The sequence below is a fragment of the Triticum urartu genome, chromosome 1A (genome assembly GCF_056163025.1).
Source record: "Triticum urartu cultivar PI428250 chromosome 1A, HENAU_Tu73, whole genome shotgun sequence".
In the NCBI taxonomy this organism is placed as follows: domain Eukaryota; kingdom Viridiplantae; phylum Streptophyta; class Magnoliopsida; order Poales; family Poaceae; genus Triticum; species Triticum urartu.
Genome location: NC_141873.1, coordinates 543,952,727 through 543,979,315, shown reverse-complemented (window position 1 = coordinate 543,979,315; position 26,589 = coordinate 543,952,727). Strand labels below are relative to the sequence as shown.

Genomic DNA, 26,589 nt, shown 5'->3' with positions numbered 1-26,589 from the left:
CCCACGATGTCATATGACCCAATTAAAGGCCAAAGGTGACGGCTGCCTGTCCATGTCCATTTCCCTTTCGACAGTTGTTGACATCATCGAACGACTTTCATGGAAATACTAAGCACGTTTCCTCGTCTAATCTAAGAAGGGAAGACGATTCTTTTCTTTGCCAAGTGGAGCGGGACATTCAGATCCCCGGATCCTATGTGCAGATGATGCATATGGATCACCAGACTGACTTTGCCACCTATCGACTAGCTACGCCCGCGGATATTCGTCGGTGAACCTCGAGTAATTAAATTCACGAGTCCACGGTAGACCATCATTCTAGTGTTTCAGATCGTGCTCCTAGCTAAGGAAACACTGTAGATTCGCGAGTTTCGTCAGTGTTAAGCCCGAGAGTCCGAGTCTTGGAGAAGCGCCAAAACTAAAGTTCAACAAAGTAGGAGCAGGAAATAACCTGCATGGTTCACCTATACTAGCAGAAACAAGTAAATGCATCTGATTTAATTCTTTGCGACAATTTAACACTCAGTATCAAATGCATGTTCTCAGGAGTCACAAGTAAATGGCACTGCAGTTGAGAAAGGAGACTTCATACTAGTACTAGTTAAGGATATCATATGAATAACTGCATATATACAGCATTGCTCCTGGGCCATGGCAGGCATCACATGGTTCCAACACTAAGTGAGACTTAACTAATCAGGGAGGGAGCATCAGGAGCATGAATTCCATCAGATAACATCTAAACATGCAGGCGCATTCATACTGCTGGAGCGACAGAGCAAGCACTAGTTGTTTCCAATCTCCATGAGCAGCCAATCCTTTCTCATGTCCATCGGGAGTGCCATGAGAGACTCAAATCGGCGATCATCACGGGTAAGAGCACTGTAGGCTCTCAGAATATCGCTACGGGCTAAGTCAGGTATGTTTTTGAGTGCCTCGAAGATTATTTCAGGGGAACTTGAATTTGGCACTTGCACATGCACAGCTGGATTGCTTTCGCCTACTGGTGAGATAGGTGCATCGTTTGTTCTCGGCCTCTTAATGACCTTATTAACTTTCACTTCCAGGCCCAATTGACCGATTTGCGTGTTAGGACTACCTTCACCATCAGTTTCACCAACAACCTCTGCTGATACCTCTTGACAACTCTCACCATCAGTCTTTGCGCCTTCTTTTGTCGCGTTGTCACCGGAGCATGTGATGCTAATTGCATCCGAGTTCTGAACAACTTTAGTCTTGTAGCATGTGGCACCTTTGTTTTGTGGAACCCTGTTTTGGACAGCCCCCTTCATGTCCCTTAGAAGGAATGGGCGCAAAATGGCATGAAGCTTCGAAAGAAGGGCCCTTCTTTCCTCTTCAATTTGTTGTTCCTCACCTTCTTTCCCAGATTTATCAAACCTTTAAAGTAGGTGGTTGTCAGCCGAGGCCAAAAAAAGTAATACACAGAATATTTAACAAGTAGCTTAATTGTTAGAAATATATGAATCTTACTTGATTTGTAAGTATGTTTCTCAGCAAACATAACATAAAAATATATAATACAGTTAAACAAAATACAAAGTATTAAATATATGATAATATTTGATAGACAATTTAGTAGCAGCACTGTAGTTTTTACATACAACTGCAGAAGAATATGTTCCAAGAGTAGTATTTAAATAGAAAAATCACTGAATTATGAGCTTATGGCAGATAACTGATAGTAAGAAAATTTGTTTTCCCCTAGTTTAACAGATACGTTTACAATGTTCTGATGACATTATGTGCTTCTTAGGACCATTCTACCTTTACAAATCCTGATAGATGTTTGGGCTGGAACAACAATCGGCATGTCAATTCTATTAAATTCATATACCAATATAACAGTTATAAGGCCAATGCCATGCGCAGTAAACGATTCTGGAAGATAGGTAACATTCCATCAGAAAATTCAGGTAACTGTAAGTATAATCAAGAAATGCAGTTTAGCATCACAACAGCAATTTGGGCACAGGGAGTGCTTCTAGCTCATGAAGAACATGAATGAGATATAGAATAGCATATATAGACTGTTCATAACTTTGAAGGACTTTGAGTGTTAAATAGCAAATCATACCACGAATCAAATTCCTCACGAGATGAGAATGCATTAAGCAGAGCAAAGTTCAATAGCGACCACAGCTCTGCTAGGTTATTTTGGAAAGGCTCCCTTATCAAAAGGAGCTTATGATCCATTGGCTGGCGCTTTACCGCCTCCAATACTTCGTGTTCTCTTTTCTTGAGTTGATAGCCCTGGAAAAAGAAGCATGGAAATGACATGTAAATACAAAAGGGATAAGGGATAAAATGATTATTATTGATATAAGTGTTTTTCCATCACCTCGTCGACAACAACATATTTCCAGTCATACTGAGCAAGCCATTGCTTTTCTACCATGACCATATTATATGTGGTCAGTATGATCGGGAAATCAGGGCCAACAGCTTTCGCGCAAACTGTTTCCTCATTGTTGCGCGACCCTGTTGGTTTCCAAAGTACAGCAGTTCCTTCATAGATGGAAAAAGCCTGAAACCATGTAATCCCCATGTAAGATATGAACTAACAGTGAAATGCAGTGTAAACTTAGAAACTTTACCTTATCTGTCTCAACCAGTCTCCAATGCCGTTGTCCTTGTCCAGAGAAGAAACTATCAGGTATGGACCATGCTGGCCATTCTCTTTGAGACGGTCAAGAAACACAAGTGTTGGGATTACACCCCCAGCTCCCATTTGATCCCCTAGTATAACATTTAGCCGATGTGGCCACATCGATGTTAGCCACTCGAGACACTCGTCCCATATCTCTTCTTCTGTCAGGGTAGCGTAGTCAGCGGTAGATCTTGTAGGGATTTGCTCTGTCAGTGCCAGGATCCCATCCAACTTTCTGATTAGCCTCTTAGGATCAGAAGCAAGTGCTGCAGATTCTGCCATCTTCACAGACAAAAAGGGGATAAAAATTGTCAGAGGAATTCAAGAAGCTACAAAAATACAACAAATCGCACCAAGAAAAGGCGAAATAACCTCGTCCGTCTAGAGATCTAACCACGGGCCTTTTCCCCCCAATAAATCAGCTCATGAATCAGCGACCATCCCCATACCATACCACAGAAGAACTGAAGAAGGGCTAAAAATTGTATACCCGACGAGCACACTAGCAGATCTGAACACGTTGGGTACAGGAAAGGAAATCTAGCACAAATTGAACTGGATGGGCAAGGATCTACACATGGTTTCTTCAACAAAGATCCCGACGAAATTTCTGGTATCTATTCCGATAAATCCAGGCTGCGAAGACCATACCTTGAATTTTGATGTCCGTTTGCGGTGAGCGAAATAATCGCTGGAGAAACTACGAGACGGAAAAAAGAGGGGCGGCCGATGGGGAATCGGTGGGTGGTCGAAAAAAGAGAGGGAGTTTCAGGCGGGAGAACGAGAGAATTTGCGCGCCTTCCCCCCTCGCTCGCTCTCCAGCCAATGCTTTGGGCCTTTCCCATTAACTGGAGCATAGGCCCGTGCGTACTATAACTGACCCTTAAATTTGAGCCCATGACAGTCCATGAAAAAAACAAGTATTTTTTTTACAAGTCGTCCAGATGTGGTGCTTCAGTTGGACAATTCTATGTTTCCCCCTTAAGGGAGACCGAATTCTGTTTTCCCTTAGACTCTCCGAGTTTGAAGACACCGATCAAGGGAATTCCTCGATAAGAGCAACTCTAGCAGACCCTGTATAATGCCGACCCACATAACGCATTTATAGTTTGAGGAAGATCTATTTTGCGGGGCAAAATCGTGCGCTGCAGAATAGATCCCGTATATGAAATTGTATAATTTTAAAAAAGCTTTCGCGGGAGAAATTGTAACCACATTGATTATTCATAGTTCATCACAACATACTACATAGATCATACATACTACATATATACTACTCCCTCCGTCCCATAATATAAGAGCATTTTGTTTTACACTGGCGTAGTGTAAAAAACGCTGTTATATTGTGGGACAGAGGGAGTACATTCTACTACTAGAAGGGGGGGAGGGGTCTGCGGGCTCGCGGCGGCTACCAAAATGGACAAGCCCGCGGCGACGAGGCCGACGCAGTGGAGGGGCTCAGTCGTCGGCCAGTCCTCCTCGTCGGAGCTGACGAGGTCGATGTACTTCTTCTTCTGCTACTCGTGGCCGCGCCGCCACTCATCGTCCTTATCCTTCGCAAGCGAGCTCAGCTTATAAAATGCAATTTGAAGCGGCCGTGCCAGCTGGTATGAAATCTTTGATCTGGAAGGCTCTTGGGCGCCAGGTAAAATCAAAATTTCCACCTGGCTTTTGCACCATGAGCGGCTATGGTGCAATGACCGGCTTCAGAGGAGAGGTTCGCCCAATGGTTATTTCTGGTCAGCGTGCCTTGGAAACTTCTGAGTGCTCGATGCACTTGCTATGGAGCCATCCCTTCTCCTTGAGGATTTGGCAGGAGGTTGCGACCTGTATTGGCTGCTCTTCTCTGCTCCCATCTGGAAGGGATCACTCTAGCCCCACAAAAGCTTCGATATCCATTGTCAGAAGGGCCTCTCACTCGGACAATAAGGGCATCAGGACCATGATCCTGATGATCGCCTGGGAAATACGGAAGGAAAGAAATGAGTGTGTTTTCAGGGAAAAGATCCCAAACATGTTGGTTGTCATTTCAGCAATTAGAAGAAACATTGAGCAGTGGAAGCTCGCGGGTGCAAAGAACTTAGAGCCCCTTTTTGGGGATCTGCCTACGAGATAGAGGCTTAGTAGTTCCTTTTTTCTTTTCCTCTTTCATTTTTTCCATGTACTATCCATGATCACTTGATCATCACTTGTTTTCGGCATGCTTTCTGCTAAATCAGTGAAACCGGCAAAAGCTAGATCTTTCAAAAAACGACAAATAAAATCAGGTGAAATCCAAGTTACGATGGAGACCAACTAAAATCAAGTGAACAGTATGTTACCAAGAATATTAAAATTTTGGAAAAAAAAATACGGTATGTTGAAGAGATGGTGTTCTACAAACTTGTAAAGTTTCACGTTCAAAATCAAATTCGTTGGGAGGCATAAAAATGCAAATAAATATGGGTCTCAATATCAAATTTCACATATTTTATATAACCTCACGTCTCCAACATAACATATTTTTGTTAGAATTTTGAAAAACCTTCAAATGAGGTTTTCATCCTGTTTCATTAGTGCAGCAACATGCTACAAATTTCGCAAAAAAAGCCACAAGCTACAATATGTCAAAATAGCTCTTGCAAGGAGGGGCGTGTCAGGCGCGCGCGAGGCGCCACCGGCCTGATCTCCTCCCTCCGGCCTCGACTACCTCCATACAGCCTGGATCCGGAAGCCCCGCGGTGTCTTCTCTCCATCCCTCCCAACTGGACTCTCGATCGTTTCGAGTTTCTGCGAGGTTACCTCCGCTCATTCAGCCTCCCACGGCCGATGAGGTCCCCGGCGGTTCCTTGAGCAACCAATAGCAAGAGGATGTCCTCGCGCAGGTAAGCATGAGGCTCTCCTGACCTCGCAAGTGATGCGTGGGCGCTCACCGCCATCGCTCAGCTTCCCCCCCCCCCCATACATTGCTGCCGCCATGCCGGCTGGAATGATCCTGTTGGGGAACGTAGGATGCAATTTCAAAAAATTTCCTAACTTCACACAAGATCTATCTAGGAGATGCATAGCAACGAGAGGGGAGAGTGTGTCCACGTACCCTCGTAGACCGAAAGCGGAAGCGTTAGGTTAACGCGGTTGATGTAGTCGAACGTCTTCATGATCCAACCGATCCAAGTACCGATCGTACGGCACCTCCGTGTTCAACACACCTTCAGCTCGATGACGTCCCTCGAACTCTTGATCCAGCAGAGGGTCGAGGAAGAGTTCCGTCAGCACGACGGCGTGGTGACAGAGTTGGTGATGTGATCCGCGCAGGGCTTCGCCTAAGCACTACGACGCTATGACCGGAGGAGTAAACTGTGGAGGGGGCACCGCACATGGCTAAGAGAACAATTGATGTGCCTTTGGGGTGCCCCCCGCCCCCGTATATAAAGGAGAGGGGGAGGAGGTGGCCAGCCAGGAGGAGGCGCACCAAGGGGGGGGGAGTCCTACTAGGACTCCATTCCTAGTAGGATTCGGCCCCTTCCTTCCAACGGAGAGGGGAAAGGGGAAAGAGGGGAGAGGGAGAAGGAAAGGGGGGCCGTGCCCCCACCCCTTTTCCAATTCGGATTGGGCAGGGGGAGGCATGCGCCACCTATTGTGGCCTTCCTCCGTCTCTCCACTATGGCCCATGAGGCCCATTAACTTTCCCGGGGGGTTCCGGTAACCTCCCGGTACTCCGAAAAATCCTCGAACCTCTTCGGAACCATTCCGGTGTCAGTATATAACCTTCCAATATATCAATCTTTACCTCTCGACCATTTTGAGACTCCTCGTCATGTCCGTGATCTCATCCGGAACTCCGAACAAACTTCAGTCACCAAAACACAACTCATAATACAAATCGTCATCGAACGTTAAGTGTGCGGACCCTACGGGTTTGAGAACTATGTAGACATGACCGAGACACATCTCCGTTCAATAACCAATAGCGGAACCTGGACGCTCATATTGGTTCCTACATATTCTACGAAGATCTTCATCGGTCAAACCGCATAACAACATACGTCATTCCCTTTGTCATCGGTATGTTACTTGCCCGAGATTCGATCGTCGGTATCATCATACCTAGTTCAATCTTGTTACTGGCAAGTCTCTTTACTCGTTCCGTAATGCATCATTCCGCAACTAACTCATTAGTCACATTGCTTGCAAGGCTTATAGTGATGTGCATTACTGAGAGGGCCCAGAGATACCTCTCCGTTACACGGAGTGACAAATCCTAATCTTGATCTATGCCAACTCAACAAACACCTTCAGAGACACGTGTAGAGCATCTTTATAATCACCCAGTTATGTTGTGACGTTTGATAGCACACAAGGTGTTCTTCCAGTATTCGGGAGTTACATAATCTCATAGTCAGAGGAATATGTATAAGTCATGAAGAAAGCAATAGCAATAAAACTAAACGATCATAATGCTAAGCTAACCAATGGGTCTTGTCCATCACATCATTCTCTAATGATGTGATCCCATTCATCAAATGACAACACATGTCTATGGTCAGGAAACTTAACCATCTTTGATTAACGAGCTAGTCAAGTAGAGGCATACTAGGGACACTCAGTTTTGTTTATGTATTCACACATGTACTAAGTTTCCGGTTAATACAATTGTAGCATGAATAATAAACATTTATCATGATATAAGGAAATATAAATAACAATTTTATTATTGCCTCTAGGGCATATTTCCTTCAGATCTTCCCCGCCCCGACATCTCCTGGTCTCCCTAGCTGTTGTCATGGACTCCTCTCCGACTTTGTCATCCCTTAATGTCATAGTTGTTCTTCTTGTCGAAGCCTCCTCAGGCTGGGTCCTCAAGCCGCGAGCATCGTCCGCCCGCGATTTGGCCCCCGTGGTCGTCACCCCGCCTCCCCATGCCCAGATCAGGATGGCGCCGCTTCCCCTTCGTCGATGGCTACCCTTTGGCTTGCGCTCACGGTGGGTCTGGGCTAGGGGCAGGATGAGTCATTGGCTTATGGGCCTCGCTCGCTGCCGACGGCATCAACGATGATGATGAAGTGGTGTTGGCCCCTATGATGCCGATTTTTGCCAAGGACTCGGCCCGGGCCTTCACTCAGCCGGGCATGGGGTGTTTGGCGGCGGCGAGTGGGGGTGGCAAGAGGTGTTGCCCCAGTGGGGTCCATGCCTCTCGACGTGGCTAGCCCCGACGATGGCTCCCTGGTCCCATCCCCTGCTTGGCTACACGGTACATGATGCAGATGCCTCACTCCTGGGCACCATGAGACTTACTAAGAGATTTGCTTCGATGCTCCCGTTGCTTGGAGAATGGTCACCGTGCGTGCGGTTGCCGCAATCCATGGCATCCTCCAAGAGCATTGGCATGCCTTGCCATGCCCGCAATGTCTCGCCTCGGTACCATGCATTATCCTGCTCTAGCTTCATGTGAGGGCCCGATGAAATATGGCGCTTATTGGTGCCTGCAATCCAAACGGGGTTATGTGGCACTTTCGTGGAAGTATCTCAATTAGTTATCGTCCCAACGAAGAGCAGATGAAAGTATTTATAGTGGCGCTTCTGTCATACACAAGGTGTCATAGTTCTTGTGTGAAGTAACTGCTTGAGCTTCTGTAAATATTGTTACTGTCCTAGTTTTTCAATAAAGTGTTACTGTCCTAGTAGACGAATAAACCAGAGTAACAAGGGTAAGAGGTTTACAGTAGCGAAGGTAAAAACTCTTATAAGTAAATGACGTAAACGAAATTGAGAGCGGTGTTTTCTGCAATGAAGAGATTAGGCGCAGAGAGAATTCAGTTCATGGTAAGAATATATCAAGTGTGCCAGTGCGATGGTATACCAGTTACCTTGCATTATACTCATAGTATTTGATATGTGTGTTCTGTAGGCGGATCACCCTAAGGTTATGAAACTCCTCTACGCGGGATTATATTTCATTCTATGGTCCTGCTTCACCGTTGCCACAGAGTGGTCGTTTCCATAATTAAGGTCCTTGGATCGGAACCAAGCATTAGGTGTAACGGATCACCGTCATCTCATATTGTCTTCGGTCCTCATAGATATCTCCACTTGTCACGTCGGAGATCACAGATTTCCCAAACAATATGTGTTACCTGGGCCCTTAAATTGAACACACATATAGGGTTCACCACAGTATAACAACATACTAAACAGATCATACTACTGCAAATACAAATGACGACATATAGAATAGGCATAGATGAATCTTACCACTCACCTACATCTCCCACGTCTATGGGGGATTACTCACGCATCATAAGAGAGAAATCAATCACTCCAGAGATAGAACCCTTGAAATCCATATAGACAATACCGTGAAGATCCACAAGAAAATGAAATGGACAATTCAAATAGTTTTGATATCCAGATGAGATTGAATAGAGTACAATTGTTCTCGCAACTTGAAATTCCTCTTACAAAGGTGAAGGGGGCGATGATGATGAAGATGAAATGATCAAAACTAAGAAGATCTCCGATGGTTCTTTGGATCCCTTCTTCTGTTCTGAACGTGGTGGTGGCTGCTAGGGTTCTCTTCCCCCTGGGTTTCTTCTGTTCTGGCCCGTGTTGCCCACACGAGCGACACGGGAGCATTATATTATCTGACAGCTCGATTTGTTCGTCACTCATTTTCTCCAGATTCATTTTTCATTTTGACGAAAACGACGACGAATGGATCGGCTGCCACCCAGCTTGGCTAAAGTATGCAAGACATTAGAACAGGATATTTATAGCTGGTACAACCATATGGTGCCACACAGAGTACATGATCGTCACACTCACACTGACATAACACAAGTCGAGGCAACTCGGTCCATACCACAGAGAGTACATGACCGATCGATCGATCAGCGTGATTTATTTCCACTCTCTCTTTATACGTAATATAACACTCTCGTACGATTTATTATTACCTCACGCCCTCAAGTGACATCACAAAGCCATGCCATGCCACACTCCCACACCGCACGTAGCGTACGTGCAAAACGAGATGGAGATGGATGCATGGAGCTCACGGGTCGATCGCTCAGCAGCTTGGCAGGCGCAGCTTGCACGCGGCGAAGACCTTCTTGCCGTTGGGGGAGTTGACGTAGCGCTGCAGGTTGGGGTCCTTCTTGTACTTGCACAGGCAGCTCGCCGGGTGCGCCTTGAGCTTCCCGCAGCACGCCGCGCTCGGCGCCGCGTTCCCGATGATGGCCGGCGCGCACGGGGTCAGCTGCGTCGGGCTGCACGTCGCCGCCTCCACCGCGCCCGGCGCCGCCAGCAGCGCTGCCGCGAGGGCCATGACCATGAAGCAGACGAGGGTCGCCTTGGCAGCCATACCTGCTTGGGTTCTTCAGAAGCAAAGAGGAAGCAGCTAGTAGATGACAGACTGAGCTCCTAGGATATGCAAAGTGTTCGTGCGAGTGTGCTGCGGAAAATGGAGAGCGATCGAAGGTGTATATATAGGCCCCGTGCAGCACGTAGTAGGTGAAGCGCGCGACACGGTGTGCGATGCGGGAGCGTCAAGCATGCGTGCTCTACGCCATGCGCGGCGCCGCGGACACACGGTTCCTTCCGGTAGCGATCGATGATCGAGACGGCGGGTGCCGGCCGGCGCATCCAACGGTACGAAAGGGCGACGTGTTGCGATTCGGACGTGTGAACGGGGGACAAGCCTTTTCTTTTTTCAAGATCTCAGTGGGTGATAGTAAGAGAAAGTCTCGGCTATGTGCAGGGATGAGTTACACGTAGTCGGCGCATGCGCGTCGGTGCTCCCGGTGATCATTTGGGGCGGCGATTAACCAGGAAAACTTTGGTGAGTCATGGAGGGTCATAGAGGCAGCATGGCTGGCGTGATATGGGTCATTATCTCTATTTCTAATGGATGAGTTGGTTGAATAGTCCCATCATTTTCGTCTGGTTTTTTTTCGTCTGGCTTTTTTTCGTCCAGTTTTACTTCGTCCCACCTTCTCTCATTGGTTTTTCTTCTTCCCATTAAAAAACCAAACCCCATTAAGGAGAGATCTTGTTTCATGGTTCCTTTGGTAGGTGTTGATTCAATTCAATTATGTAAACAATAAGTAATTCAGAATTCAGAAATTACACCATATATGTGGGATCACCTTCCTAAAATACAGACACGACATTTTCTCGATAATCTTCCATAATAAAATAATATATATTTCTTCATAACAAATCACTAATCACGCGTGCCATGCTTGACAATCACAAGTTTCATATGGAATCACCTTCCTAAAAACCCCACGCTTTGGATCCCCGCCTCCCATCGATCGAATGAAACCCCACCCCTTCGTCCGCCTATCCCGTAAATCTTGCTTCCTTCCTCCGCAGCCTCCTCAAATCCTCCTCGTCTCTCCCCCAAGCTGTTTTGGACGAGGCAGACGCGGCGGCGGCGGAGAATGTGCGCATGGTCGGGTGAGTTTTGAACGTGCACATGGTAGGGCGAGCAGAGCAGAACTTGTTGGTGCACCTACTGCCGGCCACGGGCGCGTAGCGCTGCCTCGTGCAGCCATCGTGGACGCGCCGGATCGCCTTGCCAGCGCGTTCCTTCCATTCGACGGCCGGGTCCGATCGTGACGACACCGTGCCATTCTCGTCGATGCCGGCCACCTCCGACCAGCTACTCGCCAGCCGACAAAACCGCATCCTGGGCGGACGTCTCGTCCCCGCCATGCCCTACCCGGCCGCGCACTACCATGGTCGTCCTCTTCGACGCGACACGAGATCGTAATTTGCCAAGGTGCCATGTGGGACTCGGAGATCAGCTCTGCCGGGGGCAAGCTCCACTGCGCCGCGCGCTGGCACCAACGTTGCCAGTTCACTGGAGCTCGGAGGAGGCTGTCGCGAAGCTGCTGCCAGCCTGCCACCTCGGCAGACTATACCTAGGCAGAACGAAAACGGGGCCGGCCGGTGCTCTGGACTTAGAGGAGGAGGAGGAGCATGGTGGAGGACGCGCAAGGCTTGTGCTTCACCCAGATTGTGTGCCATTGGTATTATTCCAGTCATCTACTTAGTTGAGGAGCATGCGAGCTCTAAAACAACTTTTCTCTTAGGTATTGATTCTCGTTTTTGTACTTAATTAACAAGCTACAGGACTGCAACGTATGGTGGGCATCCTCATGGGAGGGCTGGGAGTGTTGGACTGGAGCCTCGCTCCATGACGTACGCTCTCGCCAGAGTACTCTCCTTGGCCTCTTCTACATACACAGATATACTTGATGAAGCTTTTCGTCAATTGCAAACTATGTGTAGTTCAGTACTCAATAGTGATCACTCTGTATTGTTGATTCTGATTCAGAAAGGTAGGTTTCAGAAAAATAGTGAACACTCTGTATTGTAAGAGCCATGCTAATTCAAGTCAAAGATGTGTTGACAAGTTAATTTTAGCTTGTATAAGATGGAAGTATCTCGAAGATAAATTTCATAGCTGATGTTCCTCTCATACATAGCAGGATGTGGATCCACCTCCTTTGTCAACGACTCCCATTATGTCTAGGCAAGTAGTTATTAGTAAAATTATGGCGCATGTATGTTTGTTACTTTCAGTTGTTATGCATCTACGCTAGATTTAGAGGATACCCTTTTTTAATTAATTTTTTTGGAAGCTTCTATGCTCAATATAGTCCTTGCAACTTATGTCGTTATGGGTACAAAATTATTTTTTTTCTCTGAAACTCAAATATATGCTTCTTTTGTGGGCTTACAACACTAGAGAGAGTTCATGGATTCCAATTCGGTGACAGCACATATGAATTTAATAAGAAGATATGGGATGGTTTCACAGAAAGATTATCCAAGGTGGGTATTTCCATTTGTATGTGGAACAGTGTCGCTCCAGCAAGGTTCTGTTTCACGTAGTCTTCAGAATATTATAAATCACACATCCGTTCTTGAGCAATGTTTTACTTGTTGAACTCTAGCCGCGGTTTTTCTTGATACATAGAGCAAACAAGTTTTTAATCTATTGTCCAGAATTGAATGTATCATTTTTCCTCATTGTGAACTTGTATAGAGGGTGGTCAGAGAATATGTAATTATATTGGGGTGTTTCTTTTTCATCTTAGGTATTGAAGGATACAATGAGTTGACCAGTTATGATTCCCTTCAATCCGTCAAATACATATTTCAATACATCACTATTTTTTTTCTAGAAGAGCCATGGCTTTAATTCTTGATGATGCGTTGGCGGCTTCATTTATAGTTCCGTTCGATAGAGGATCACAACCAGCCAACAAGTTTTTTATTTTGTTTTTGGCCTCTAACAAGTTAGCCTAACCAATCAATCATAAACAACATCCTGCATCCATAGTACATTGTCGCTGTCAAGTTTGTATCTTGCATAGTAACATCACTCTTATTCTTAAGAATTCGTACAGTAGACAATGGCGTTTACAGTTTGCACTTCTCAGATATTAGAATAGCTACAATAAGCTTATATTAAGTTGTCATGTGAGCTTGATTCGTTCATTGGGTGTGCGCTTTAGATTTTCTCTTTGTATAGATTTTTGTTTATTACGTTTTAGCTGGTTTTCCCTGATAACTCCGAACATTTTGAATGTTGTATTTAGCTGACGGGTCCAACTTGTGTTGAAGGGAAACTCAAGGTTCCAACATAATATGCCCTCTCTTTCATTGGATTTATTGGAGCGTAGAATTGGTAAATTTTGTGACATCAAGGCAGTTTTTGGTGTAGGAGATAGAAAGTGAGGGGATTTTTTCTTGCTCTTCTCACGGGTACATAAATTTGTATCACAAATCAGGCATGTGCGCGCGAGGGAGGGAAGAGGAGAGAAACATTGACATTTTTCATGCTTTGGAAGAACATTTCTATTCATAGTTTTCTTTTTCCCTGGCCACACATGAGTGTCGTGCCATCATGGTAGAGCCCGGATGAAGGGTAAGTTCAATATAGAACCAGGAGGTAGTAGCACTAAGACAAGAGGATGATTGCCGCCCTTGTCCCATGTTGCAAGCATGCCACAATGTTGTCGGTCATTGGCTCACTTAGAACATGAGTTAATGTACTTTGTGATAAGAGTGAGGGTTGAGAGTGAGCCGAATGTGGATTGGGATTGGTCGAATCAATTACGACTGTCTAAGTGGAATAATATCCCTACTTTAGAAAATGTGGCAAATTGCATTTCATTAGAGATGCCATATGTAGCAAACTGCATGAGCGGGCGGTTCATATTTTTTCATCAACACGTACAATTGATTGGTTAGGATAGAAGGGTAAATGCATTGGTTTGGTTGCTTCAAGAGTTAATAACGGGCAGGGTATGTATCAATTGCATGCCCAACAACAGACACCATTTTTTTTCGTCGCAATGCATGACATTGTACGTTATGGTACAATGTGACAATGATTCAAGAGATATCAGATCCTTCTTCTTAGCTTGGGGGCGTCATGAGCAGCACCCCCCCCCCTTGATGGCGGTGGTGAATAGACACAAACACATGGAGAGGTGATCATGGTGGAAAGCAAGGCGGTTGGCGGGGGACTCATCATTGGCGTTCCGCGGGTAAGTACGGTTTGAAGGAGAGAAGGCGCCATGGTGAAGATGAGCTGGGTCACATCAGGTTTTAGAGGAGAGGGCTCCAACGAGAAATGCCCCACTGCATCAGGAAATGAGTGAGAAGGGGAGGGTCCGGCAGGAAAAAGGAAAAGTGCGTCATGGGATGGGGTTTTTGTGTTGGGACTACGTGTTCAAGATAACATGACATATAGTCCGCGCAATCACATTTATCCCCATATGGGCTGGATTTGGGGGAACCCGGACTATCCAGTTGGTTATTGAGAGCCTGCATGGCGCCCGTTTAATGCCCGAACACGCCCGGACATTTGAGAGAGAAATGAGCTTCGACCTTGGAGACGACCTTAATTTGTTTTATTTATTTATATGTATTATAGTCCGTAGCAACGTACGGGCATTCTACTAGTTTTTCAATTTCTCGGCATTGTCCATGGATCGGTCGTTCATAATAACAAGCCGCACTCGCTCAAAAAATCAAAATAACAAGTCGTATAAACCATGCACATGCCCACTGAAAAGAGATTTCCAAAAAAGAATAGCTTCGAGACATATTGCGGCCGGTTCGTTGTATTTGTAGCTTTTTTACGCGATATTTTAAGTCTCTTCGGTACAACCCCCTAAACACAGTGACGGACCAAATCTGCCGATATCCCTTTATAAAAAAGATAGAATAGCCCTTTTATAAAATACATCACCCCGACCGTACACAACGCAGTAAATTGGGCCGGCCCATCAACGATCTATCTCTAAAGTGGTTTTGTAGTGAAAGAGTGAAAAATACTACTACAAAAAATTTGCCTACGGCAGGATTTGACCATGGACCTCCAGCAAACAGACAAACGAGCCGAACCACTATGATGAGCTAACTTTCTTGGCTAACTAACTGCGCGGTGTTTTAAGAACTATGTGATTTTATAATTCCAAATTTCTTTTGAAAACACAAACAATTTTGACACTCTGAAGGTTTTTGAAACGCCACCATTTTTTGATATTTTTGAACTTTCTTCAAAAATACGAATAAAAAAATAAATATGTTGAACTTTTTTGAGCTTTGCGATTTTGAAAATGAAAAAAGAACAATTCATGGACCTTCTTAAACGCTCCCAAACTGGTAAAAACCGGCCTGGAACTATCTAGAGGTTCCCAAAACCGGCATCTGCAGAGGCAACAAACAGATTAAAATGGGCTGACCCATGTTCACTCGTAACGATTGCATATGTGGGAAATAATAAGCGTCATAGGGTTTTCCCCCGATTGACACCGTCACCTAGTTAGGCCAACGCCTAAATAGTTTTTCTCTATTTTTATTTTTATTCTCTTTTCTTGATAATTCATTTTTACTTTTCAAACTTTATTGTTATTTTTTAAACTTGTTCTAAAAACTGATTTTTTGGAATACCCTAAATGTTATTGTTTTCAAATATTTTTAGAATTTTAAAGATATTCTGGAATTTCAAAAGAAATCACGTTTTCGAATATATTGTTCATGGATTTAAGAAATATTTGTGCGAAAAGTTGATAATTTCTTAAAATAGTACATTGTTTCCAATTTTTGTTCAAAATTTTCATCAATTGTTGGAAATTTGTTACCAATTTTGGAAAAGGTGTTCAAACTTGTCAAAATTTCATGCGCAATTTATCGGCCTTTTTCACTAAGAAAACAACAGAAAATGCAAAATCTGTCGGAAGCTCAAACAACTTGGCATGGTGCCTTGAATTGACCATATAAGCTCACGGAATAATTTTGGGTCATGTGACAGATGCCGAAAACAATGTGGTCTCAAACAGACCCTTCTCGCCTACCCAAACACTCTCCGTTGAATATGGTCTATTTTTGGACAGGCATAAAATGACCTAACTTTTGCCAGTAGGCGAGCATACCCATGGTAGGCACCCATGCCAAGTTTGAATGAATTCCGACACCGTATGCAAGTTTGTGTCACGTCCGACCATTTTTTCACAGAGAAAACTCTAGAAAATGCAAGAATTGCCGGAAACTCAAACAACTTGGCATGGTACTTTGAATTGGTCATACAAGGCCATGAACAAAGCAGACTCTCAAATAGACCATTTTGGCCTACTCGAACTTCCTCCATTGAACATGGTCTATTTTCTACATGCTTGAACTGACCCTAACTTTTGCAAGCAGGTGGGCATGCCCATGGTGAAGGAAATATGCCCTAGAGGCAATAATAAAGTTATTATTTATTTCCTTATATCATGATAAATGTTTATTATTCATGCTAGAATTGTATTAACCGGAAACATAATACATGTGTGAATACATGGACAAACAGAGTGTCACTAGTATGCCTCTACTTGACTAGCTCGTTGATCAAAGATGGTTATGTTTCCTAGCCATAGACATGAGTTGTCATTTGATTAACGGGATCACATCATTAGTATAATGATGTGATTGACATGACCCATTCCATTAGCTTAGCACCCAATCGTTTAGTATGTTGCTATTGCTTTCTTCATGACTTATACATGTTCCTATGACTATGAGATTATGCAACTCCCATTTACCGGAGGAACACTTTGTGTGCTACCAAACGTCACAACGTAACTGGGTGATTATAAATGTGCTCTACAGGTGTCTCCAAAGGTACATGTTGGGTTGGCGTATTTTGAGATTAGGATTTGTCACTCCGATTGTCGGAGAGGTATCTCTGGGCCCTCTCGGTAATGCACATCACTTAAGCCTTGCAAGCAATGCAACTAATAAGTTAGTTGCAAGATGATGTATTACAGAACGAGTAAAGAGACTTGCCGGTAACGAGATTGAACTAGGTATTGAGATATCGACGATCGAATCTCGGGCAAATAACATAACGATGACAAAGGGAACAAACGTATGTTGTTATGCGGTCTGACCGATAAAGATCTTCGTAGAATATGTAGGAGCCAATATGAGCATCCAGGTTCCGCTATTGGTTATTGACCAGAGACGTGTCTCGGTCATGTCTACATTGTTCTCGAACCCGTAGGGTCCGCACGCTTAACGTTATGATGACAGTTTCATTATGAGTTTATATATTTTGATGTACCGAAGGTTGTTCGGAGTCCTGGATGTGATCATGGACTTGATGAGGAGTCTCGAAATGGTCGAGACATAAAGATCGATATATTGGACGATTATATTTGGACACCGGAAAGGTTCCGGGTGAGATTGGGACAATACCGGATCACCGGGATGTTATCGGAACCCCCCGGGAGGTATATGGGCCTTATTAGGCCTTAGTGGAAAGGAGGGGAAAGGATCAAGGGAGGGGCCCTCCAAGCCCAATCCAAATTGGGAAGGGGGCCGACCCCCCTTTCCTTCCTCCCTCCTTCCTCTTCCTTCCCTCTCCTATTCCTAATAGGAAAAAGGGGAGTCCTACTCCCTGTGGGAGTTGGACTCCCCCCTAGGGCGCGCCACCCTCCTTGGCCGGCCCCTCCTGGGGCACCCCATAGACACAACAGTTGATCATTGATCTCTTAGCCGCGTGCGGTGCCCCCCTCCACCATAGTCCTCGATAATATTGTAGCGGTGCTTAGGCGAAGCCCTGCGACGGTAAAACATCAAGATCGTCACCACGCTGTCGTGCTGACGGAACTCATCCCCGACACTTTGCTGGATCGGAGTCCGGGGATCGTCATCGAGCTGAACGTGTGCTAGAACTCGGAGGTGCCGTAGTTTCGGTGCTTGATCGGTCGGGCCCTGAAGACGTACGACTACATCAACCGCGTTGTGCTAACGCTTCCGCTTCTGGTCTACGAGGGTACGTAGACAACACTCTCCCCTCTCGTTGCTATGCATCACCATGATCTTGCGTGTGCGTAGGAATTTTTTTGAAATTACTACGTTCCCCAACAGTGGCATCCGAGCCTAGGTTTTATGCGTAGATGTCATATGCACGAGTAGAACACAAGTGAGTTGTGGGCGATATAAGTCATATTGCTTACCAGCATGTCATACTTTGGTTCGGCGGTATTGTTGGATGAAGCGGCACGGACCGACATTACGCGTACGCTTACGCGAGACTGGTTTTACCGCCGTGCTATGCACACAGGTGACTAGCGGGTGTGAAAGGACATACGGTGCCCCCATGTGTGGTTTTGGTAATTGATGACATTCTCTATGGACTAATGGTTGCATTGAGTTATATTTGAAGGATTTTTCCATAGGCATTTCTTGAAGTCCATGTGTTGGTTTCAAGGAGTTTATGGGTTGACCAAGGTGCTATTAAGGAATTATCCAAAGATTGGTCATGTGAGTGTTGAGCTTATTGCAAGCATGTCTTGAAGAAGAAGATTGTGTGATCATTCATGTTTACCTTCAAGACATCATCCAGACGAAGAGAGTTGGAAAGATTCAAGGTTGATCAAGACTAAGCCAAGAGTGAATCAAGTTGATCAACTCACAAAGAGTAGAAGATGTACCGAGAGGGATCAAGTGATCCCATGGTATGGTAAGCATTGTCCGTTGCACTTTGTGTACTAACCCATGGTCTATGTGAGAGTCTATGTGGGGTTAGGTACATGTCCATGGGCTTGCGTCAAGAGGATGATATCATACAACCCATGGGAAGGATGACATCAAGTGGTGATCGTCATCAAGATTGTCGTGTGCAAGTTCAAGTGGAGAATCACGAAGAGATCAAGTGCTTGACTCTTGCCATCCATTGTGGTGTCAATGGACTTGTGAAGATGTGCCGAAGAGTGGCTCACCCATAGTGGAGTATGGGGGAGCAATCATCTAGTCTCCATCGACCCAACGCAATCAAGAAAGGTGGTCCATCTTGAGGAGGACAAGATCGTCATCATCTAGCTCAAGTGGATCATGTGCAAGGCAAAGGTTTGCCCTTGATAGGTTTTCTATTTTACCGGTCTCATGGTGGTAGTTGGGAGACCGGGTTATAGGATCGATAGCCGTACTATCAAGGGGGGCTCTCAAGTGAGTAGCTTGATCATATCGTTCGTCGAGAGCTCAAACCATTGCATCCTTGCATCATGTTTCTTGGTTCTTGTTTGGTTCTCTTTGTGAGTCTTAGAGCTTATGGTCATCTTAATTACAAGCTTGAGTTCATCGAAAACGGAGTTTGCATGCGTCTTCTATGATGTTTTCGGTGTTGGAGGTTTTTCCGATCTTTTCCGAGGAAGGGTTCTCACCATTTTCTTTTGGGCCTTTTCTCATTTGCTTCTTACTGGTATTTATATCAAGATTGTGTTAGCCCTTGTCGCTAGCTTTCCAACAAACTTGGTTTCGTCGAATTCGGAGTCCGTTTGCAGAAGTTATGGCTGTTTTTTGTAAAGGCTGCAGCGGTACTACCGTGGCTAGAGCGGATGTAATTTTTTGCTACCGCTCCAGAGCAGTACTACCGCGGCTCCTGAGCGGTAGTACCGCTCCAGAGCAGTACTACCGCGGCTCCTAAGCGGTAGTACCGCTCCGGACCAAAATCTCGTGTTTTGCTCAGCGAAAGTAGGCACGGAAGTATTTTTTTTGTACCGCTCGCAAGCAGTAGTACCGCTACCATTTGCGGTAGTACCGTGAGGTCGAGCGGTAGTACCGTGAGGATGAGCGGTAGTACCGCTCCGGCGGTTCTATTGGCCTTTTGCCTCCTCGCTGTTGTTTTTCAAAGGGGTACTTCCGCCCTAGCGGTAGTACCGCTTTGTGCGGGCTGTGAGCATAACGGTTGGATTTTTCCCCACCTATAAAAGGGGGTCTTCTTCCCCAATGAACCTTATCCTTTGAGCTCGCGTTCTTCCCCCATTGTTGACCTTCTTCGAGCTTGCTAACTCTCAATCCCTCCATGGATTCTTGCTAGTTTTTGAGGGAAAAGAGAGAAGAGATCTAGATCCACGTTTCCACCAATCACTTTCTCCTCTAGGTGAGGGGAACCCCTTGGATCTAGATCTTGGAGTTCTTGGTGTTCTCCTTCTTGTTCTTCCTCTCATTTTCCTCCCTAGCATTAGTTGCTTCGGTGGGATTTGAGAGAGAAGGACTTGGGCACTCTGTGTGCCCTTGCCATTGCATTTGGTGCATCGGTTTGAGTTCTCCATGGTGATACGTGGAAGTGAAGTTTGAGAAGCTTATTTACTCTTGGGTGTTTGGGCACCCTAGAGCTTGTTCCTCTTGGGTGCCTTGGCGCCCTAGACGGTTGGTGTTGTTCGGAGCTCAATCATTGTGGTGTAAAGCTCCGGGCAAGCGTCGGGGTCTCCAATTAGGTTGTGGAGATCGCCCCGAGCAATTTGACGGGTACCGGTGACCGCCCCCAAGGGTTGCCAAAGTGTACGGGTTCGGTGCCGCCCCCAAGGGTTGCCATTTGTACGGGTTCGGTGACCGCCCTCAAGGGTCCCTTAGTGGAATCACGGCATCTTGCATTGTGCAAGGGCGTGAGGAGATTACGGTGGCCCCAGTGGCTTCTTGGGGAGCATTGTGCCTCCACACCGCTCCAAACGGAGATTAGCATCCGCAAGGGTGTGAACTTCGGGATACATCGTCGTCTCCGCGTGCCTCGGTTATCTCTTATCCGAGCTCTTTACTTATGCACTTTACTTTGTGATAGCCATATTGTTTCTTATCATATATATTGCTATCACCTAGTAGTTTATCTTGCTTAGCATAAGTTGTTGGTGCACATAGGTGAGCCTAGTTGTTGTAGGTTTTGTGCTTGACAAATTAACCGCTAGGTTTATTCCGCATTTGCTCAAGCCTAAACCGTAATTATTTTAAAAGCGCCTATTCACCCCCCCTCTCTAGGCGACATCCACGATCTTTCAGGGTGTTAGTTTCTCCAACTTTAGTTGAACCGAGTGTGGCTACGCCCGGTCCTTGCGAAGGTTAAAACAACACCAACTTGAAAAACTATCGTTGTGGTTTTGATGCGTAGGTAAGAACGGTTCTTGCTAAGCCCGTAGCAGCCACGTAAAACTTGTAACAACAAAGTAGAGGACGTCTAACTTGTTTTTGCAGGGCATGTTGTGATGTGATATGGTCAAGACGTGATGAGATATAAGTTGTTGTATGAGATGATCATGTTTTGTTGAAGTTATCGGCAACTGGCAAAAGCCTTATCGCTGTCTCTCTATTGCATAAGATGCAAGCGCCAAATAATTGCTTTACTTTATCGCTATGCGATAGCAATAGTTGGCGAGACGACCATGTGACGACACATTGATATAGATCAAGATGATGGAGATCATGGTGTCATGCCGGTGACGATGGAGATCATGAAGATGCTTTGGACATAGAGATCAAAGGCACAAGATGATGATGGCCATATCATATCACATATTTTGATTGCATGAGATGCTTATCTTTTATACATCTTACTTTGCTTAGTTATGACGGTAGCATTATAAGATGATCTCTCACTAAATTTCAAGATAAAAGTGTTCTCCCTGAGCATGCACCGTTGCCAAAGTTCGTCGTGCCCAGACACCACATGATGATCGGGTGTGATAAGCTCTACGTCCATCTACAACGGGTGCAAGCCAGTTTTGCACACGCAGAATACTCAGGTTAAACTTGACGAGCCTAACATATGCAGATATGGCCTCGGAACACTGAGACCGAAAGGTCGAACGTGAATCATATAGTAGATATGATCAACATAGTGATGTTCACCATTGAAAACTACTCCATTTCACGTGATGATCGGTTATGGTTTAGTTGATTTGGATCACATGATCACTTACAAGATTAGAGGGATGTCTTTCTAAGTGGGAGTTCTTAAGTAATATGATTAATTGAACTTTAACTTATCATGAACTTAGTCCTGATAGTATTTGCATATCTATGTTGTAGATCAATAGCTCGCGTTATTGCTTCCCTATGTTTTATATGTATTCCTAGAGAAAACTAAGTTGAAAGATGATAGTAGCAATGATGCGGACTGGGTCCGAGATCTGAGGTTTATCCTCATTGCTACACAGAAGAATTATGTCCTTGATGCACCGCTAGGTGACTGACCTATTGCAGGAGAAGATGCAGACGTTATGAACGTTTGGCTAGCTCAATATGATGACTACTTGATAGTTTAGTGCACCATGCTTAACAGCTTAGAATCGGGACTTCAAAGACGTTTTGAACGTCATGGACCATATGAGATGTTCCAGGAGTTGAAGTTAATATTTCAAGTAAATACCCGAGTTGAGAGATATGAAGTCTCCAACAAGTTCTATAGCTAAAAGATGGAGGAGAATAGCTCAAGCAGTGAGCATGTGCTCAGATTGTCTGGGTACTACAATCGCTTGAATCAAGTGGGAGTTAATCTTCCAGATAAAATAGTGATTGACAGAATTCTCTAGTCACCATCACCAAGTTAGTAGAACTTCGTGATGAACTATAATATGCAAGGGATAACGGAAACGATTCCCAAGCTCTTCGTGATGAAAAAATCGGCGAAGGTAGAAATCAAGAAAAACATCAAGTGTTGATGGTTGACAAGACCACTAGTTTCAAGAGAAAGGGCAAAGGGAAGAAGGGGAACTTCAAGAAGAACGGCAAACAAGTTGCTGCTCTAATGAAGAAATCCAAGTCTGGACCTAAGCCTGAGACTAAGTGCTTCTACTGTAAAGGGACTGGTCACTAGAAGCGGAACTATCCCAAGTGTTTGGTGGATAAGAAGGATGGCAAAGTGAACAAAGCTATATTTGATATACATGTTATTGATGTGTACTTTACTAGTGTTTATAGCAACCCCTCGGTTTTTTATACTGGTTCAGTTGCTAAGAGTAGTAACTCGAAATGGGAGTTGCAAAATAAACATAGACTAGTTAAGGGTGAAGTGACGATGTGTGTTGGAAGTGGTTCCAAGATTGATATGATCATCATCGCACACTCCCTATACTTTCGGGATTAGTGTTGAACCTAAATAAATGTTATTTGGTGTTTGCGTTGAGCATAAATATGATTGGATCATGTTTATTGCAATACGGTTATTCATGTAAGTTACAGAATAATTGTTGTTCTGTTTACATGAATAAAACCTTCTATGGTCATACACCCAATGAAAATGGTTTGTTGGATCTCGATCGTGGTGATACACATTTTCATAATATTGAAACCAAAAGATGCAAAGTTAATAATGATAGTGCAACTTATTTGTGGCACTGCCGTTTAGGTCATATTGGTGTATAGCGCATGAAGAAAATCCATGTTGATGGGCTTTTGGAATCACTTGATTATGAATCAGTTGATGCTTGCGAACCATGCCTCATGGGCAAGATGACTAAGACTCCGTTCTCCGGAATAATGGAGCGAGCAACAGATTTGTTGGAAATCATACATACTGATGTATGTGGTCCGATGAATATTGAGGCTCACGGCAGGTATCATTATTTTCTGATCTTCACAGATGATTTGAGCAGATATGAGTATATCTACTTGATGAAACACAAGTCTGAAATATTTGAAAAGTTCAAAGAATTTCAGAGTGAAGTGGAGAATCATCGTAACAAAAATAAAAGTTTCTACGATATGATCGCAGAAGTAAAATATTTGAGTTACGAGTTTGGCCTTCAGTTAAAACAATGTGAAATAGTTTCACTACTCATGCCACCTGGAACACCACAGTGTAATGGTGTGTCCGAACGTCGTAACCGTGCTTTATTAGATATGGTGCGATCTATGATGTCTCTTACCGATTACCACTATCGTTTTGGGGTTATGCATTAGAGACAGCTACATTCACATTAAATAGGGCACCATCTAAATCCGTTGACATGACACCGTATGAACTGTGGTTTGGTGAGAAACCTAAGCTGTCGTTTCTTAAAGTTTGGGACTGCGATGCTTATGTGAAAAAGTTTCAACATGATAAGCTCGAACCCAAATCGGAGAAGTAAATCTTCATAGGATACCCAAAAGAAAATGTTGGGTACACCTTCTATCACAGATCCGAAGGCAAGATATTCATTGCTGAGAATGGATCCTTTCTAGAGAAGGAGTTTCTCTCGAAAGAAGTGAGTGGGAGGAAAGTAGAACTTGATGAGGTAACTGTACCTGCTCCCTTATTGGAAAGTAGTTCATCACAGAAATCTGTTCCTGTGACTACTACACCAATTACTGAGGAAGCTAATGATGATGATCATGTAACTTCAGATCAAGTTACTACCGAACCTCGTAGGTAAACCAGAGTGAGATCCGCATCAGAGTGGTACGGTAATCCTATTCTGGAGGTCATGTTACTTGACCATTACTAGCTTACGAACTATGAGGAAGCGATGATGAGCCCAGATTCCGCGAAATGGCTTGAGGCCATAGATGAGATCCATGTATGAGAACAAAGTATGGACTTTGATTGACTTGCCCATTGATCGGCGAGCCATTGAGATTAAATGGATCTTCAAGAGGAAGACAGACGCTGATAGTAGTGTTACTATCTACAAAGCTAGAATTGTCGCAAAAAGGTTTTCGACAAGTTCAAGGTGTTGACTACGATGAGAGTTTCTCACTCGTATCTATGCTTAAGTCTGCCCGAATCATGTTAGCAATTGCCGCATTTTATGAAATATGGCAAATGGATAAACAAAATTGCATTCCTTAATGAATTTATTAAAGAAGAGTTGTATATGATGCAACCAGAAGGTTTTGTCAATCCTAAAGGTACTAACAAAATATGCAAGCTCCAGGGATCCATCTATGGACTGGTGCAAGCATCTCGGAGTTGGAATATACACTTTGATAAGTTGATCAAAGCATATACTTTTATACAGACTTGCGGTGAAGCCTGTATTTACAAGAAAGTGAGTGGGAGCATTACAACATTTCTGATAAGTATATGTGAATGACATATTGTTGATCGGAGATAATGTAGAATTATTCTGCAAAGCATAAAGGAATGTTTGAAAGAAGTTTTTCAAAGAAAGACCTCGGTGAAGCTGCTTACATATTGAGCATCAAGATCTATAGAGATAGATCAAGATGCTTGATAAGTTTTTCAATGAGTACATACCTTGACAAGATTTTGAAGTAGTTCAAAATAGAACAGTCAAAAAGTAGTTCTTGCCTGTGTTACAAGGTGTGAAGTTGAGTAAGACTCAAAACCCGACCATGGCAGAAGATAGAGAGAGAATGAAAGTCATTCCCTATGCCTTAGCCATAGGTTCTATAAAGTATGCCATATTGTGTACCAGACCTATTGTATACCCTGCCCTCAGTTTGGCAAAGGAGTACAATAGTGATCTAGGAGTAGATCACTGGACATTGGTCAAAATTATCCTTAGTGGAATAAGGATATGTTTCTCGATTATGGAGGTGACAAAAGGTTCGTCGTAAAGGGTTACGTTGATGCAAGTTTTGACACTGATCCAGATGACTCTAAGTCTCAATCTGGATACATATTGAAAGTGGGAGCAATTAGCTAGAGTAGCTCCATGCAGAGCATTGTTGACATAGAAATTTGCAAAATACTTACGGATCTGAATGTGGCAGACCCGTTGACTAAACTTCTCTCACAAGCAAAACATGATCACACCTCAGTACTCTTTGGGAGTTAATCACATAGCGATGTGAACTAGATTATTGACTCTAGTAAACCCTTTGGGTGTTGGTCACATGTTGATGTGAACTATGGGTGTTAATCACATGGTGATGTGAACTATTGGTGTTAAATCACATGGCGATGTGAACTAGATTATTGACTCTAGTGCAAGTGGGAGACTGAAGGAAATATGCCCTAGAGGCAATAATAAAGTTATTATTTATTTCCTTATATCATGATAAATGTTTATTATTCATGCTAGAATTGTATTAACCGGAAACATAATACATGTGTGAATACATGGACAAACAGAGTGTCACTAGTATGCCTCTACTTGACTAGCTCGTTGATCAAAGATGGTTATGTTTCCTAGCCATAGACATGAGTTGTCATTTGATTAACAGGATCACATCATTAGAAGAATGATGTGATTGACATGACCCATTCCATTAGCTTAGCACCCGATCGTTTAGTATGTTGCTATTGCTTTCTTCATGACTTATACATGTTCCTATGACTATGAGATTATGCAACTCCCGTTTACCGGAGGAACACTTTGTGTGCTAGCAAACGTCACAACGTAACTGGGTGATTATAAAGGTGCTCTACAGGTGTCTCCAAAGGTACATGCTGGGTTGGCGTATTTCGAGATTAGGATTTGTCACTCCGATTGTCGGAGAGGTATCTCTGGGCCCTCTCGGTAATGCACATCACTTAAGCCTTGCAAGCAATGCAACTAATAAGTTAGTTGCAAGATGATGTATTACAGAACGATAAAGAGACTTGCCAGTAACGAGATTGAACTAGGTATTCAGATCCCGACGATCGAATCTCGGGCAAGTAACATACCGATGACGAAGGGAACAAACGTATGTTGTTATGCGGTCTGACCGAT

The 26,589-nt window shown here is 44.3% G+C and overlaps 2 pseudogenes across 1 annotated transcript; both read right to left on the bottom strand.

Moving 5' to 3' along the window:
- Positions 1-487: 487 nt before the first annotated feature.
- LOC125538182 (chromatin remodeling protein DDM1-like) lies at positions 488-3,492 on the bottom strand (annotated as a pseudogene). The gene is made up of 5 exons (XR_015609258.1): positions 3,320-3,492; positions 2,616-2,950; positions 2,360-2,545; positions 2,096-2,271; positions 488-1,398 (listed from the first exon to the last, which is right to left on the bottom strand). The product of XR_015609258.1 is annotated as a chromatin remodeling protein DDM1-like (transcript).
- Positions 3,493-9,389: 5,897 nt separating this feature from the next.
- Positions 9,390-10,239, bottom strand: LOC125538173 (non-specific lipid-transfer protein 2 pseudogene; annotated as a pseudogene).
- Positions 10,240-26,589: the final 16,350 nt, after the last annotated feature.